The sequence below is a fragment of the Cavia porcellus genome, unplaced genomic scaffold (genome assembly GCF_034190915.1).
Source record: "Cavia porcellus strain 051 isolate PalLab524CR breed Dunkin Hartley unplaced genomic scaffold, mCavPor4.1 scaffold_2, whole genome shotgun sequence".
Taxonomy (NCBI): domain Eukaryota; kingdom Metazoa; phylum Chordata; class Mammalia; order Rodentia; family Caviidae; genus Cavia; species Cavia porcellus.
This window is the reverse complement of record NW_026947485.1, coordinates 117,964,317-117,981,158: the sequence shown is the minus strand read 5'-3', so window position 1 is coordinate 117,981,158 and position 16,842 is coordinate 117,964,317.

Sequence of the window (16,842 nt, the reverse complement as noted above, 5' to 3'; positions counted from 1 at the left end):
TTAATCAGACACTCAATCCCGACCAAATGACCTATGAACAGTATATAAATAAAATTATTGCAAAACGCTGGCTGCTCAGTACTAATGAAATTGGTTTACTGTAGAAGTAAAGAAAATGGACATTTCACTGTGTGGGATGCCTCAGGTATAAACAGTGCTATCCTTTCATATCTCTCTGGGGAGTCACAATTCCTGCCACTGTGTCATCACACTCAGCTGTCTCCGTTGGGTGAGCTCTGAATCTTAGTGATTTGCAATCAAAGAAGCATCCCAGAAATATTTTTGTGTGAGTCAAAAGGCCGACCCTGTTTTCAGTGTGTAGACTTGCAGCTGTCACCCACAACTCCATCCTTCTCCTCCCATCACCCTAAAACTCTTGACCAGAAAACAGTGTCGGGGAAGCTTGATGAGTTGCTTGGCTGTGGAATAGAGGCAGTGCTCCCCCAAGCCCAGTGCATGATGCGCCACTGTGCTGGGGGCAGGACTGGCCCCCTCCCAGGGCAGTGTGGTGCAGGAAAGAGTAGTGGTGATGCTAGCTGACATGATGGGGGTCCTCTAAGAAGCAGAGTCTTTTCACACATGGTCCCCTGGTTTTCAGATGCACCTGTGCAGAACCTCAAGGAAAAGGACCAGAGGGAAGCCTCAGTGAGTTTTCATGTGTCTCCTGAAATTCTAGGACCCTGAAAGTATCTCCGAATGTCCATGTCCACCAGGACTCTCCCACCTCTCCAGTCACTGACACACTGATCTATACACAGGAAATGCAGTTTACTTCCTGCCCTATCTAGTCACGGAAAAAATGCATTTCGTACATCATGACCCAATGCTAGAAGCACCCTTCCTGTTCATGTGGTCTGAACTTCCCAGCTCCTGCGTCTCAGTGGTTTTCTGTTCAAAATCTGTAGTTTGAGGACTGAATGAGGAGCTAGAGTTCACGTCCCGCATAGAAAACAGTTGGTTTCTTAATAAGTAGACTCACCGTCCCCTCCTTGAGGCTTTGGCCTCCCATCTATTACTGGCCCATGCGTGTCAGGACATTCATCGTGTGTGCCATGTCTCTTTGCCATTAAGTTAGCCAGTCCTTGTCTGGAGAAGTTGATCTGACTCCTCACAGTCTGTGGAAAGGGAGTCCCTACAGTCCTTTTCTGAGCCTGGTTGAGGTCTAGAACTATTTGTGATAGTTCAGTGCCGTCTTCTGGACCAGATCAAGTCCTTCCATAGCTTCTCTAGGCCACACAACTGGGGAGCCCTTGAGGACTGCCTCATGAGAGTTTGTCCCCAGGCTTCAATTAATTCTAGACCCAGAATAAGTGCAGGGCTCTTGGAAACCTCTTAAAAAATAATCACTGTCCAGTGTTCTGTACTGATGTTTGTTATACCATCGTGTTTTTGTTGTCTCTATGGAAATGGAAAAAAGCAATTCCACATTTGAAATGTGATAGCTAACTACTTATATTATTTTTAAAGAATGAAAAGGAAAATAATTTTAATAAGTTTATCAAAACAAACATAAACCTTGAAGCAGGAATAGACTCTTGGGGGAGAAAACTAGTGTGTCACATACCCTCTGACAATGCTTATTCCAAATTCATTCCAAGTTGATACGTATTTGAATATTGGTTTATCTTCTCACAGTTTATTTTACACTAGAGATGGTGAGAAAAGAAATAAAGTGAGTCATATTGGTTGTTTTTGTTTTAGTTAGAGGAGAAAGAAGAAATCTTATACTAAGAAAAAATTCCAACAGATGAATGCAGAATATAGTGTTTTACATAGAGGATAAATTTGAGTCGTTTGAGACTAGAAGACCAAGTGTAGTAAGTCAGACACAGAAGGTTCAATATCATGGTTTCCCTTATAGGAGAAACAAATATAATAATTTCATGAGCATGAGGAAGGAGAAGGAGGTGAATTTTTTTTAGAAAAGATAAAGGGGCACTGGAGAAGCGGGAGAGTATGGCATCAAAGACGATCCAGGTGAGCGAGATGTCCACACCAGTTCTCCAGGAGCAGTGTAATTATGTGTCACAAATGTGTACTAGTAAAAAATTTCACAAGCCAAATCCTTTTCATCCTAGAAACAGACTGTATTTCTGTTATTTTAATTGTGAGGATGGCAGTGGTATCAGAGTTCCTGCATGGAGAAAGTTCCCTCAGGGACCCTCTCATCCAAAGCTGGACACCTGGCATCCACAATGTCCCTAGGAGAGGACTGAGTGGGGCCAAGTTTCTGTGTGCACCTGGCCTCACATTTCTTATCAACTGATCAGTACATTATTTTATGTTTTTATTTAAAGGCACAACATTTAATATATACTAATGATTCATGTTATCACCACTGAACTTACTGAGTTTATCAGCATGGAGCTCACTGAACTTCCAGCACTGTGAGTGACCCTGGAATCAAGCTTTATTGATGGAAATATCTTCCCCGTCAGGTACAGCACAACCTCTCTGTTTTCAGTAACAATCCATCGCTTCAGTGCTGTGCTGGGAGCTCATTTTACATATCTAACTCATCAATTTAAAAATGCATGGTGTAAAAATCCTTGTACAGAAACACAGTGCAGCGAGCACTTGTTTAAGGCATGAGAGCTGAAACAGGACAATAGGGCATACTCCCCTCCCACACTCGGGAATACACATGTCCCAGGGGCTCCAAATCTTCAGTGCTCTGTGCACATTCACAAACCACTGAAAACGTCATGATGTGGGAACAGCAAATTTCACTGAGTAGGCAAATTCACAAGTACAGAATTTTCAAATAAGATCAACTACAGATACAATTGCTCACTTTTAATATTCTAAATGTACTAAGCAGCTTCCTTCCTTGAGTCATGCTTCTAAAATACAAAATTGATTTACAACGATGCCATAATTAAAAAAATAATTTTGGACTTCTGGGAGAACATGGCGGACAGATAACAGCAGCTATGGAGGCTCTCTGAAAGACTCGGCTCAGAATTCAGGAATGGTGCAGGACTAAGGAGTCATAAGCAGGTGGAAATATGCTCTGCTGACCCAGGAATGAACTGGGCTGAGAAAAACCAACTTGGAATGCAGTCCTGGTGCTAGAACAGGAACAGAGGGGCCTCAGTGTGGAGGCTGGAGCCCGCGCCATTGGAAGCCGCGATTTGGGTTTCCTGCCCCGTGGCAGCTGCATCTACCTCGGCTCCGCAGGGAGAGAAACGCGCGGAAGCTCTGGGAATGGGAATCGGCAAACGGAGTTGAAAGCAGGATGGGCGGGGAGCCGTGCACTGACTTGTGGTGAGGTGAGTGAGAGAAACTGACACTCTACCACAGTTTGACTCCAGCGGACGACATTCTGGGACTAGGCAGATTTGCAGGAGCGGGGCGCTGCAGCGACTCCAGCCACGTATCCCCCTCTCAAGCGGGACTGGTGAGAAGTGCCTAGCCTATGTGACGCTGCTGGCCGAGACCCAGTAGGCTACCACAGCCCAGGTCCCAGCTCCTGAAGGTGACCTGGAGGGGCGGGCCCCACGTAGGCTGCCTGGTCTGGAATTTCCTGGTGTGCTGCTGTGGGCAGGAACACCTAGCTGGCGCAATTCAATCAGGCTGTGGCTGACAGGGAGGGAAGCTGGGCCTCCTATATAAGCTTGCATATATAAGGAACAAAGAATATGGGAAGAGGGAGCAACAAGAAAAGCTCCTCGGCCCCCAATCCTGAGAAACAGGCAATAGCGGACACCACACCAATAGACATAAAGCGCCATCTAGAGAGCCTCATAGATCAGTTCAGGAATGAAGTTATTAACGACCTGAAGCTAGAAGTAAGCCGAATACTTAGAGAAATGCTAAGCACCACCCAAGGAAAAATGGATGGTGGAATGGAAGAACAGAAAAAGAGGGGAGAATTGTTTGATGGAGAAAATAGAGAAAGCATAGAATACGTGAAACAGGTTCAAAGGGACTACCAGGAAACTAAAACCTCTATCAAAAACTGGCATAACACCTTGAAAGAAACTAAGGACAGACTATCTGAACTGGAGGGCAGATTTGTAATTTGGGAGAATGAAATGAAAAGCTTCTTAAAAGTAACAAAGAAACAAACAACAATAATACAAAGACAAGAAGATGATAAGAGGATCCATAACTTAAGAATTAAGAACATAAAAGAAGAAGTAGGGACACAAACAAATGAACTACAAAAGCTACTCACAGAAATAATACAGGAGAATTTTCCTAATTTAGCAAAAGGTAAAGATACTCAGATGTATGAGGCATACAGGACCCCAGCAACCTACAACCCAAACAGAGCAACACCCAGGCATATAATAATAAAAATTCAAGAAATTCAATACAAGAACAGAATATTAAAAGCTGTAAGAGACAAGAAACAGATCACTTACAAGGGAATACCCATCAGAATTACAGCAGATTTCTCTGCACAAACCATCAAATCACGAAGAGCGTGGGGGGTGGGGGGAAATAATTCAAGCTTTGAAAGATAATAACCTCCAGCCAAGATTGAGATATCCTGCACAACTGTCCCTGGAAATTGATGGAAAAACAAGGTGTTTCCAGTATAAAGAGGAACTGGGGGAATTTGCAACCACCAATTCAACTCTACAGAGAGTATTGCAGGATATTCTAAAAAAGAAAAATACAAACAATCCAGAAATAGTGGCGGGGAGGCCACAATGAATGGAGCAGAGAACAAAATGAAGAAGACAAACTGACAACTAATGACAGAGAAAGAGCTCAACAGAAATGAGGCAGAGAAGATTGGATGATAGGAACAGCTATTTTGTAGAAAATGATGTCTTAATAGGTAATACTGATTTAGTATCATCATGTTTTGAAGTCTCATCAAGCTTTTGTTCTTCTGTCTCTATTGGTCTAAACAGGTTGTATCTTATTGGATTTTATTATGTACGAGAGTATAAGCAAAAACTTTTAAAGACAAGGAGATTATACAGAAACCATTGTTCATTTTCTGTTAGTTGATTCTAAATACCTTGTAATGCTGTCATTCTCTTAAATGGTTTTACATTGTTTTGATATATTTAAAGCTACAGTATACGAAGTTGTACTCAAGGAATTCAAGGAAAGAGACAATATGGTAACTACTATTATGTCAGGATTATCTTGTGGTGAAACACTATTCTGCTTGAATTGTTATGTTTTGATCTGCGCTGTTTTGTTGCTATGCCCTCTTTTATCTCAATCTCCACTGCATTATTTACTTTTTTATTTTTATCCTTTTAATTAAGGGAAAAATAAATAAAAATAGTAGGATATATTATAGTAACCCACTTTGACTTTCCATTATCTTGATTTGAAGCCCTGTATTGCTCTCACCATCTTGTTTTTGACTGATGTCCCCCTATTCTGCTTTGCTTGATAGTACCAGGTTCAAAAGTTTAGGCAACAGCTGTGAAGATAGTGAGATTCATTATGACGCCCATTCTCAATGATTTTTATCTACTTTTGAAGACCTACAATGTCTCCAATGTTTTGGTTTTGTCGGTTTTTTTTTTTACTGTTTTGTTCAATTTTATTATAACTGATGATTTAGGCAATTCTATTAGAGATAGCAGGAGGCATTATGGTAACCATTATTGATCACCTTGTATTATGCTTTTACATTATCTATTATGTCCACCCTTTTGATTTGATTGACTCTGTTCTGTTATGTCACATTTGGTTCTACTCCCTTCCAAAAAAGTAATAAGAACTGTGGGAGCAACAAAACCCAAAATGTGTAATTATCATTGTACAAAACAGAGGAAAAGAAAGTGCTCTAAATGATATAACTGCATGTATATTTAAGAGTATAAGATAGAAAATGATATCCAATGAGTTTTATTGGATCACTGAACAGAACTGTTTGCAGTCTCACTGTTGGAATGTCCACTTTACAAGCTTTAATTTTGTGACTTGAGCAATTATTTCTAAGATGAAAATATGTAATCCATTAACTAGTGATTTCCTACTGTTTATTTTTTTCTGTAAATCTGTATAACTTGTACCCTTTCTCTGTTTTTTCTCCTTAAATAAAATTTTTAAAAAATCAAAATAAAAATAAATAAATAAATAATTCTTATATATCACAAATTTATTGATATTCTAAGTTTTGACCCTAGATGTTTATATCGTAACATTAGTTGCACTTTTTACCGTACAAAATCACCTTCATGTTAGTAATAGATATCCTAAGAATTCTGGTAATATGACTGACTGAACACTTTGACTCTTAACTTTTTGTTGTCTGTTTCTCGCCCGTCACTTGAGCATAGACTTGGTCTTTTCCATTAAATTTTAAATTTTTGATGCCTTTATATTAATTTTAAATCCTGCTTAGTATTCACTCAGACCAGTTGTATCTGTTATGTTTTTGCATTTGAATGGTGATACATCAGCTTTCTCTTTTCTGTCTTTTTTGTTTCCCTAGGTTGCTTCTTCCTATTTCCTGCCACTCAGCCTCTGGCTCGATTTGCCAGTTCTGATATGCATTTTACCTTCTCCACTTCTCACTGGAGGAGGACAGTGTCCTTTGTGCTTTTACATTTAAAAAACATCTTTGTATTTATTTCTTTTGAATTATTCATTTCAAAACTATAAAGATCATTAAATGCTATTCATCTATGTTGAATATTTCCATACAGCATTTCTTTCTAACACTTTCATTTCTTGCTTTTATTCCAGTTATCTGAAAAAAAAAACTGACTCTAAATTTTACTGCAGAAGCAAGCAGCTCGCCTCCCTGGTAATCAGTGGTGGTGTGGCAGACTGCGGCACTTCCAGGGGGAGAACCACCAGTGTCTTTTGAGATCCCTACCATGTTGGAACTTAGGACCCCGGGAAACCAAACAAGCAGTTCACCTCCCTGGGAAGCGTGGTGACGTGGCAGCCTGCGGCACTTCCAGGGTGAAAACCACCAGTGTCTCCTGAGTTCTGCGCCATGTTGGAAGTTAGGACCCTGGGAAACCAAACAGGCAGCTCGCCTCCCTCGTAAGTGGTGCAGATGTGGCAGACTGTGGCTTTTCCAGAGGGAGAAGCACCAGTGTCTCCTGAAATCCGTGCCATGTTGGAACTTAGGATCCTGGGAAACTAAGCAAGCAGCTCGCCTCCCTGGTAATCGGTGGTGGTGTGGCAGACTGCAGCCACCCCAGGGGAAGTACCACCAGTGTCTCCTGAGAGACGCACCATGTTGGAACTTAGGATTCTGGGAAACCAAGCAACCAGCCTGCCTCCCTGCTAAGCAATAGTGAACATACTGGTGCATGGCCTAGGTCAAACATCCTACTTTCCCTACCCCCCTTTCCATGTTCCCCCATTAGCAAATGGGAAACAGAAATCTGAGCATCTCTTGGGAGCTTGACCATAGCAAGGGAGATCTCCTTCTACCATCTCTTTGAAGGCAAATATTTTTATTACTGTTTTGCTTTATTCTGATTAATGGTACTGCTCTATTCAATATTCTGCTTTGATAAGTTCTATAATGTTCTGTATTTCATTTTATTTTGATATGTGTGATTGAAAGAACTCTTGTAAAGACAACGAAATATATTGTGATATCCATTGCTGTTATTCCAGTAACCTGCTGTGAAGTTCTGTACCAATTTCACTACATGGTCTCAGTTGGCTTTATTCTATCTTGTTCTGTTATATTTTACTACTTTCAAAATAAAAAATTTTAATGAAGAAATTATATGCAACAGATTAAACAAAGGAGAGGATAGAATTTCAGGTCTTAAAGACAGAATTGCAGGTAGTGATCATGAAAAGAAAGGTATCTCAAAAATAGCAACAGATCATGAGAAATCAATACAACAGCTACAAGAAAAGTCAAAGAAGAATAGCACAAGATTGACAGCAGTCAATAAGAACTGGAGACAGCACAAATGCCATAACAATCATAAGTATATACGCACCTAATACAGGAGCACCCAACTATATAAGACAGTTATTAGTAGACATAGAAAACCACCTGAGCAATAACAAAGTTGTAATGGGAGACCTCAATACACCATTGTCACAGAGAGATAGATCAGTTAAACAGAAAATCAGTTAAACAGAATATCAGAGCTGAACCAAACCTGCAAACAAATGGAGTTAATAGGAAGAAGCCATTTTCTGAGGCCACTCAGTAGTGAGATCTAGGAAGCCTAGCACCAGCCAGGAGAAGAAGCCATACCCTAAGGTCCTGCTTCCATTGGTGAACCACCACCCCATGTCTCTCTACTACTTCAGGAAACCCAATTGGTGGAGCTCAGGTGCCTAGTAGTCTAGTACACTGTACCATGGGTCTGGCAGCAAATGCAGGAAACACCTGAAGTCTGATTTGGAGGAACACAGGAAATTGTCAAGATGAGGAGCAAAATAAAATCTCAGACCTCCAACCCACACAGAACAAGTTCAGAAAACACAGACATAGTAGGAATTAGAAGCATACACCTGAAATTTCTGAAAAGGTAACAATTTAGCTAAAGAAGCAACTTAATTCTTGTATTTTGTTTGGTTAATTTTACATACTGATGTCTGATGTTCTGGACAGCTATTCTGAAGATAACAAGATTAATTATGGTAGCCATTGTTAATTTCCTATTAGTTTGTTTTCAAGTCATGTATCATTTTCATTGCTTTCTTTTGTTTGATTTTATTATGTCTGATGGTATGAGCAGCTATTTGAGGATAACAAGATATAATATGGTAGTCATTGTTAATTTCCTACTATATTGTTTTGAAGTCCTAAAAAAATTTACTGCATACATTTTCACATTAACATATCTCATGATGCTGTTTTACATTTATCTTTTGTTACTGTTAAAAATGATTAAATAAATTTAACTCACTATCTCTATTCATTTGTACTTTTCTTTAGCAATCTTTTGTGCTTTACTTTTGATTCAAAGCTAGGTTTTTTTGCTTAAAAGAATATACAGTTAATATACTTATTATCAACTACATAACAAATATTTCCAAAGCTTAGCAGTTTAAAACCACAAACATGGATTATTTGTGTTTCTTGGGGTCAGATGAGGGGTAGCTTAGTGGGGCTCTGCTTCAGGCCTCCAAGATGCAACTGAAACATTGGCCAGGCTGCCAGCATCACGAGGAGCAAACAGAGCAGGATCTTTCCCAGCTCTGTAGCTGAAACTACCGTGAAAGGAACATTCTCAGGAGGTTCTACCCCAGACATGCTTGTAAACATTAGCCATGAATTACACATACGCATGAACTGCATAGAGTGATTGATCAAAAATCTTACAATGTATGTGCATGTGGGGTAACAACCAATGAGTCATCATGGATCAGGCACCACCCCAAGTGCTGGGTGACCTCTGGTGTTCAGCGGTGATGGGAGATGGCAGCCTGAGACAAGCATTGTGCTTTTATCTGCCTCTTGTTTCATTTTGTTTAAAGGGTGCTCTCATCAGCCTGCTCATTTGAAATTGTGGGACTTTTCTGCCTTTTCTTCTTCCCAGGTGGCAGTGCTCCAAGCAGTGTAAGTGCCCAGCTTTTCCGAACTGCTTGCAGACAGAAATTCCCTCCACAATGCTCTGTTTCTTCTTGTCTGTGCCACAGTCAGTCTTGAGGGACACAAGAGGGAGACACTGCTCCTGAAAGGGTGATCCAAGGCGGCACATGTACAACAATTCCCTGCATCCTAACACCATCTTCATAGGTGTTAGGGACACTGCCTTTTCTGAACCACTTCCTCTCCAGCTGCCAGCTCTGAGGGCAGGACACCTGCCTTCCGCATTATCCGTGATGACAGTGTCACCTTTCCCCACTGCACCACTCTGCTTTCCAGTTTCTCATTTTCTAGCATCCACCATCTTTCCCTGTCACAGCTCACCATGGCTATTACGTGAAGGCCACTCCTCCTATACTTTAAGTCACAGTTGTCTCCTTTTCAATAATGTGTTAACAAAGAGACACCCACAAAGCAGAGATCTTTCCCACAAAACAACTCCATGCAGGTGTGGCCAGATATTCCTGCTGAGTCCTGCCAGAAGAACATGGTCACCTCTCACAAGCACCCCAGAGTGGTGGCTACAGGCTGGAGACTGGGGGAGAGGAAGATGGTGTTAGAATGCAGGGAATTGTTGTGCATGGCCTGAAAAGGTGTTTGTCATTGTTCACTGTTACAGGGAGTGACACACTGTAGTGTGTGTGTCTTTTTTTTTTAATTTAAAGAAAGATTAAACAAAACAGAAAAGGGGTAGAAATAATACATACAAAGAAAAAATAAACAGTAATAAATCACTAGTTGATGTTTACATACTGTCCTCTTACAAATAGTTGTTCAAGATAAAAAAGTGGAACATATAAAGTGGGAATTCAAACAGTGAGCCTGCAACCAGTTCTGTTCAACTATCCAACAAAAACTTAGAAATGTGGTTATCAATCCTATAAACTTAAACATACATGCAGTTATCCACATCTTCATTTATGTTGAGATTAAGCAAACTAAAGCAGGCTAAAATCATTCTTAACAAAGAATAATTGTATTGCTGGATTTCACATCATGACACTCCGGGATCAGCATTGGGTACTGTGGTGTCTTTTTTGTAATTTACAGAAAAACTAAACAAAACAGAAAATGGATAGAAATACTACATATTTTCAAAAACTAAACAGTAAGAAATCACTAGTTGATGATTATAGATTGTCCTCTTACAAATAGTTATACGAGATACTAAAGTGGAGCATAAAAAATGTGAATTCAAACAGTGAGACTGCAACCAGTTCTGTTCAACTATCCAACAAAAACTTGAAAATATGGTTCTCAATCCTATACACTTAAACATACATGCAGTTATCCATATCTTCAACTATGTTGAGATTGACCAAACCCAAGCAGGCTAATGTCACTCTGAACAAAGAATACTACATTGCTGGGTGTCACATTATGATAATCCAGGATCAGCACTGGGTACTTGAGTGTCTCTTTTTCTCCAAAGTATTTGATCATTTATCATGTGTCATAAGATCAGTTCTCATAAACTGTTTATAAGTTCTACACATGCATGAATCTTAACATGTATTTCTATCCTTTCTATATTAGAGGGAGAAACAAAACAAAGCAAGATAAAACAAAGCATATTCTTATAAACACATGAAATTAAAAAGACATATAAGACCATTGTACAAGGATTCCACCATAGTTCCTGTGTTGTCTCTTGTTATCTTCAATAGAATTGGCTATATCATCAGACATGGTATAATTGAATATATCAGTACATAACAGTATTAATAAAAACACAAATTTGTATATAGAATAAAACTTCAAAAACAGGCAGTAATCAAACCAGAATATGTATCATAGTGAGTCTTGTTATCTTCAGTGTAGTTGCCTATACTCTCAGATGTGATACTATCAATATATCAGTTTTGAATAAAATCTGTTGATAACAAACAGCAATCAACAAACCAGATTTAACTAAGATCAGTCATGATAAAACAGTATAAGTCATACAGGGCTCCAGATTAAGGTAATAGGAAATTAAAGATGATTACTCTGCTATATCCTGATGTTTTGGGGATAGCTGTCTGTGCGCTCAAATCTAATGCAAGTAGACAAACTAGGACAGAATAATATCTATGTAAGCAGAGTGGTGCAAGTAATGTGGGTTTTAAATCCTGATACACTGATTAACAATATCTTCTGCCATCTTTTTAAAGACTCTCCCTCCCTTTTCACTTCCTCAGGGAACACTATGCAATTTTGAGTCTCACCAAAACCCTTGTTTTTAAATTAGGGTGGGGGAGACAACCTGTTATTTACTAAGTGGTTCTGAACCTTCTCTCTCCTGGATTTGATCTCTAATTGTATTTCTTTACCTATTAAAGCCCGTCTTTCCACCCTATCCACAAATACTGGTCTAGTTGCCCCTATTACTCTCTGGTTCTCTGTCACATAGAGCATTGTGTTCTCATATTTGATTCTCAATCCATGTACTCTTTTACATGTTAATTATATTTCCTAAAAATAGCATCTCTGTGGACACTTCCTCCTGATCTACTCTATATGTGGTTCTTTTGTTTTTACCTTAGTGTATCAAGGCCATCTATATTAGAGATTATAACCAACCTTCTCTATCTCCTTTCTGTTATGCTCTTTTTTTGCTATCCATTGTCTGCTTGTCTTCTTCATTCTGTTTTCCACTCCATTTATGGAGGCCTCTCTACCACTGTTCCTGGAATCCTAGTACTTTTCTCTCTCTCTAGAATGCCCTGCAGTATTCTTTGTAGAGTTGGATTGGTGGTCACGAATTTTCCAAGTTCTTCTTTGTCTTGGAAGTATCTTGTTTCTCCATTAATTTCTAGAGACACATTTGCAAGGAATATCAATCTGGGCTGGAGGTTATTTTCTGTCAGGGCTTGGAATATTTCACTCCAGGCTCTTCTTGACTTGATGGTTTGTGTCAAGAAGTCTGCCATAATTCTGATGTGCCTTCCTTTATAGGTTATCTGTTTCTTGTCTCTAACAGCTTTTAACATTCTGTTCTTATATTGAATTTCTGGAATTTTGATTATTATATGCCTGGGTGTAGCTCTGTTTTGGTTGTAGGTGGCTGGAGTTCTGTATGCCTCATACATCATATTATTTCCTTTTCCTATGTTTGGGAAGTTTTCCTTAATTATTTCTGTGAATAGCCTTTGTAGTTCCTTTGTTTGTATGCCTGCTTCTTCATTCACATTTTTTATTCTCAAGTTATATATCCTCTTGTCATCTTCTAGCCTTTGTATTGTTACTGCTTGTTTCCTTGTTATTTTTAAAAAGTTTTTCCTTTCATAATCCCACATTGCAAACCTGTCCTCCAGTTTGAATAATCTATCCTTAGTTTCTTTCAAGCAGTTTTGCCATCTTTCCACAGAGTTTTTAATTTCCTGGTAATCTCTTTGAATCTGCTTCATGTATTCTATATTTTGTTTAAATTCTTCATCAAATGGTTCTCTCCTTTGTTTGAATTCCTCCATTCTTCCATCTGTGTCTTCTTGAGTAGAGCTTAGCATCTCTTTTATTAATCTTCTTATATCTTGCTTTACTTGGCTAAATATTTCCCTTTTGAATTCATCTATGAGGTCCCAAAGATATCTCTTTATGTCCACTAGTGCTGTGTCTGATATTGCATGTTTGCTGTCCTCATTCTCCTTTGTATTTACTTGTCCTGGGTCAATGTTCTCAGGGTTGGAATCTGGGGATTTTGTTGTTGATTCTTCTTCCTATCTTTTTTGTTTCTTCCAGGAGGCCCCAGTTTCTTTCTTTTGTTTGATTACAGTTCTTCTGAAGCACACTGGCTAGGTGGCCCTTCCCACTGCCATGTGCTAATGAGCTGCAAACAGGGGCAGCGTATGCTGGCCCCTCTTCTCCAGATCAGTCAAGCTGCTGAGGCCTGCACTGTATTACTATGCACTGCCTCCCCTCCAGGTCAGTCAAACTTCTGAGGCTTCACTGCCTGAGTGTGCACCACTGCTGTAGGAAATTGATTTCGGATAACCTATTGGGTCTCAACCAGGTTGGGTGACCCAGGCCTAGCTCACTCCATGAATCCTGTTTGAGAAGGGAACAACTGACTGAAGTCACTCCTGCCCCTTGTTCCTGTCAGTCCTGCTCAGCCCCAGAATGTTGTCTGTTGAAGCCCCCTTCTCTGTGGAATGGTTTGATTCCTGTCACTCACCAAAGGTCAATGCAGGTTCCCCACTAGCTCAGCTCTCTGTTCGACTCACCAATCCCCAACCTCAGTGTGACTGTGGTTCCAGTGAGTCAAAGCAGCGGGATTTTGGAAAGCTCCGTAAGTTGGTGCTGCCTGGGTTCGGGCCCTGTGGCGGGAGTACTGAACCTTTAGCTGTTCCAATAGTAGCACCGGGACAGTACGGTTGATTGGTTCTTCTCATCTTAGTTTCTTCTTGGGGTAAGAGAATTCATCTCCTTCTGTTCGGGACCACCCACACTCTATTATGTTGAATTCTATGTTGACTATCTCAGGGAGACTCTGTAGCCTGCTGTTATCTATCTGCCAGTTTTGCTCCTCTCAAAGCTGCAGTACATCTTTGAAGATACATTTTCTGTACATCCTGCGCATTCCTTTGTCCCCAGGGTTTCTGTCCCTCAGCTGCTGTGCTCAGCACTTCCCTGTAGCTGCCTTGACTTAAATGTAGCTATCAATTCATTGCTCCATTATTTCTGCAGGAGAGGGGGGCCATTCCCTGTATGTCTGTCTTGAGACTATTTTTCTGAGCACAACTCAAGAAGCAGAATTCTAAGTTAGGTCATATAATATAATCGATTGTTGTTAGGCACACCAGTGTGAGTCTGAGGAGCAGCACCATGTCCAGCTCTGAAGCAGGTGTTTACATTCATCATTCTAAGTATCACTGTTTGTTACTTTCTCTGCAGCTTCCCATCACTGGAAAAATAATTTTTTATTTTAAAAAAGAGTAAAACTAAACAAAACCAAACAGCAAAGCAGATCAGAAGAAAACAATTTAAGTGACATAGATTTCAAAGAAAGACAGCAAGAGATCTACAGTGGCTACCATAATGTCTCTTGTTTTGTTCTAAATAGTTGTCTATATCTTCACACACAATGAATTCATACAAAGCAAAATAGTATAAAACCCATCAGAACAGAGTGATGAAGGCATTATAGACCTTCAAAACCAGACAATAGGGAAATCAACAATGGATGCCATAATGTCTCTTGTTCTCTTCAAAATAGCTGTCCATACCTTCATGTATGTTGAAATTAAGCAATACAAAACAGTAAAATCACCCTGAACAAAGAATAATAGCATTATTGGATTTCATAGCATGACTATTCAGAATCAGCAATGGATACCATAATATCTCTTTTTCTTCAAAGTAGCTGCTCATTTCATCACACATAATATAATCGATTGTCATAAACTGTTTAAGGGAAGTTCTAGGCATGTATAAGCCTCTGCACATCTAAAACCAGGACTGAATTCCTTCTTCCTCCCACACAGGGAAAGGCACAGCGAGATGGGCAAAGGTGACCCAGGCAGCTACTTCCTCCCTGCCTCCATCAATGTGCTCTTTCTTGTTATGACATCAAAACCGGGCCGGTGCTCTTCCAATGGCCTCCTTGCTCCTGTGACAATATCTTGCCGCATGAATAGCGGCTTCACGAAAAGAGATGGCTGGAGGATTTCAGTCAGTCGACAACTAACTGTGCCTCTCTCTGTGTAAAATAAAAATTTAAACATTTTAGAAGAATTGAAAACTTGTACCAGTGACTTTCTTGATATGCTTAGAGGAACCTGAGTAAATTTTGACTGGTACGTATTTTTCTTGAATTTGATATACGTGACTGGTTTGGCGTAGTTAGTTGTTTAAGAGCAATTTAAACATTGAGAAAATATGGTTACTAGATTTGCACACTTAAGAAATTAAAAATTAAGAAGCACAGGCATTACTAATACTTTCTCCCAAAAGTGGCCCCTGAAAGTCAAAGATGTAGAAATATCTATAATATTAGCCCTATAAAATCTCCTAGGAGAAGTGTGTGAGCATTGTGGGAATATACTACTGTATACCAGCACCTTGAAATATACTATCAATATGATTTAAGTAAGCACCAGGACCATTTTGTGGCTTCCCAGTAACCTAAGAGAAGTGTTTTAATTTCAGTCAGATGGACAGACAATTGAATGGGGAATAAAAAGAGAATTTTCCCATTCTATTTGGGAGATGTAACTCATAATTTAATGTGCTCTTTTTTATGTGCAAATTTGCTTCTGATCTTGGAAAACCTGTGATTTCCTGGGATTTTTAAATTAAAGAAAGGGGAAATATTATGACCATGGTACCTGCTACAAATAATATGAAGTTTCCTTTCATGCTCTAGGTAGAATCATTTTAACCAATGGCTACACCATGTTGCTGGCCAACCCTTGGCTGGCGCCTTCTTCCTGCAGGGGACCCTCAGCCAGGCTTTGCATCAGGGCTTTCTCTTTTTTGCTCCTCTTCGGTCTGTTTCTGATGGCCGTGTTCGGGAATATCCTACTGATCCTTCTGATCCACACAGACTCATCTTCACATTTGCCCATGTACTTCTTTATCAACCAGCACTTGTTCGTGGGTGCTGTTGGACCACCTGACCAGCACGGAGACAATCTCCACCCCTGGGTACGGACCCAGATGCACTTTGACCTGATGATGGTCAGAGCACAGTACCGTATGCCATAGCCTATGACCGCTATGCGGCCATCTGCCATCCTCTTCAGTACCTGTCCTGATGAACATTCAAGTTTATCGACTCCTGGCGCCTTGCTGATGGGTTGTGGACTCACTGGACAGTTTCATCCTCACTCCCATCACCATGGCCTTCCCTTTCTGCAGGTCCTGAGAGATCCACCGCTTCTTCTGCAGGTTACTGCTGTCCTGGGGCTCCCCTCCTCAGACACTACCACCTATGAGGTTCACACGTGTCTGTGTGCATACTCACACTCCTTGTCCCTGTGACAGTCATCCTAGCCCCTTCTCACTTCATCATCCTGACCATCCACAGGATGACCTCCTCTGAGGCCCAGGAGAAGGCCTATATTCCTCCCACGTGACCATGGTCAGCTGCTTCTATGGCATTGCTATCTACAATAGTGCTCCCAGATCCCAGAAAGGACCCGATATCCCTTCTCCACACCATCATCATACCTGTCCTGAATCCTTCTATTTATAGCCTAGGAACGAGGATGCCGCAGGGGCTCTCAAGGAAGCACAGGGAAACTCCTCGCTGAAACCTGAGGAAGTCAGTCTTCTTACAGGGCCCTTGCTCACGTCATGTGTCCCCCCAGCAAGTGACCAGCTGCCTCACTGAGTTATCCCTCTGAGGACTTCAGCCAAAT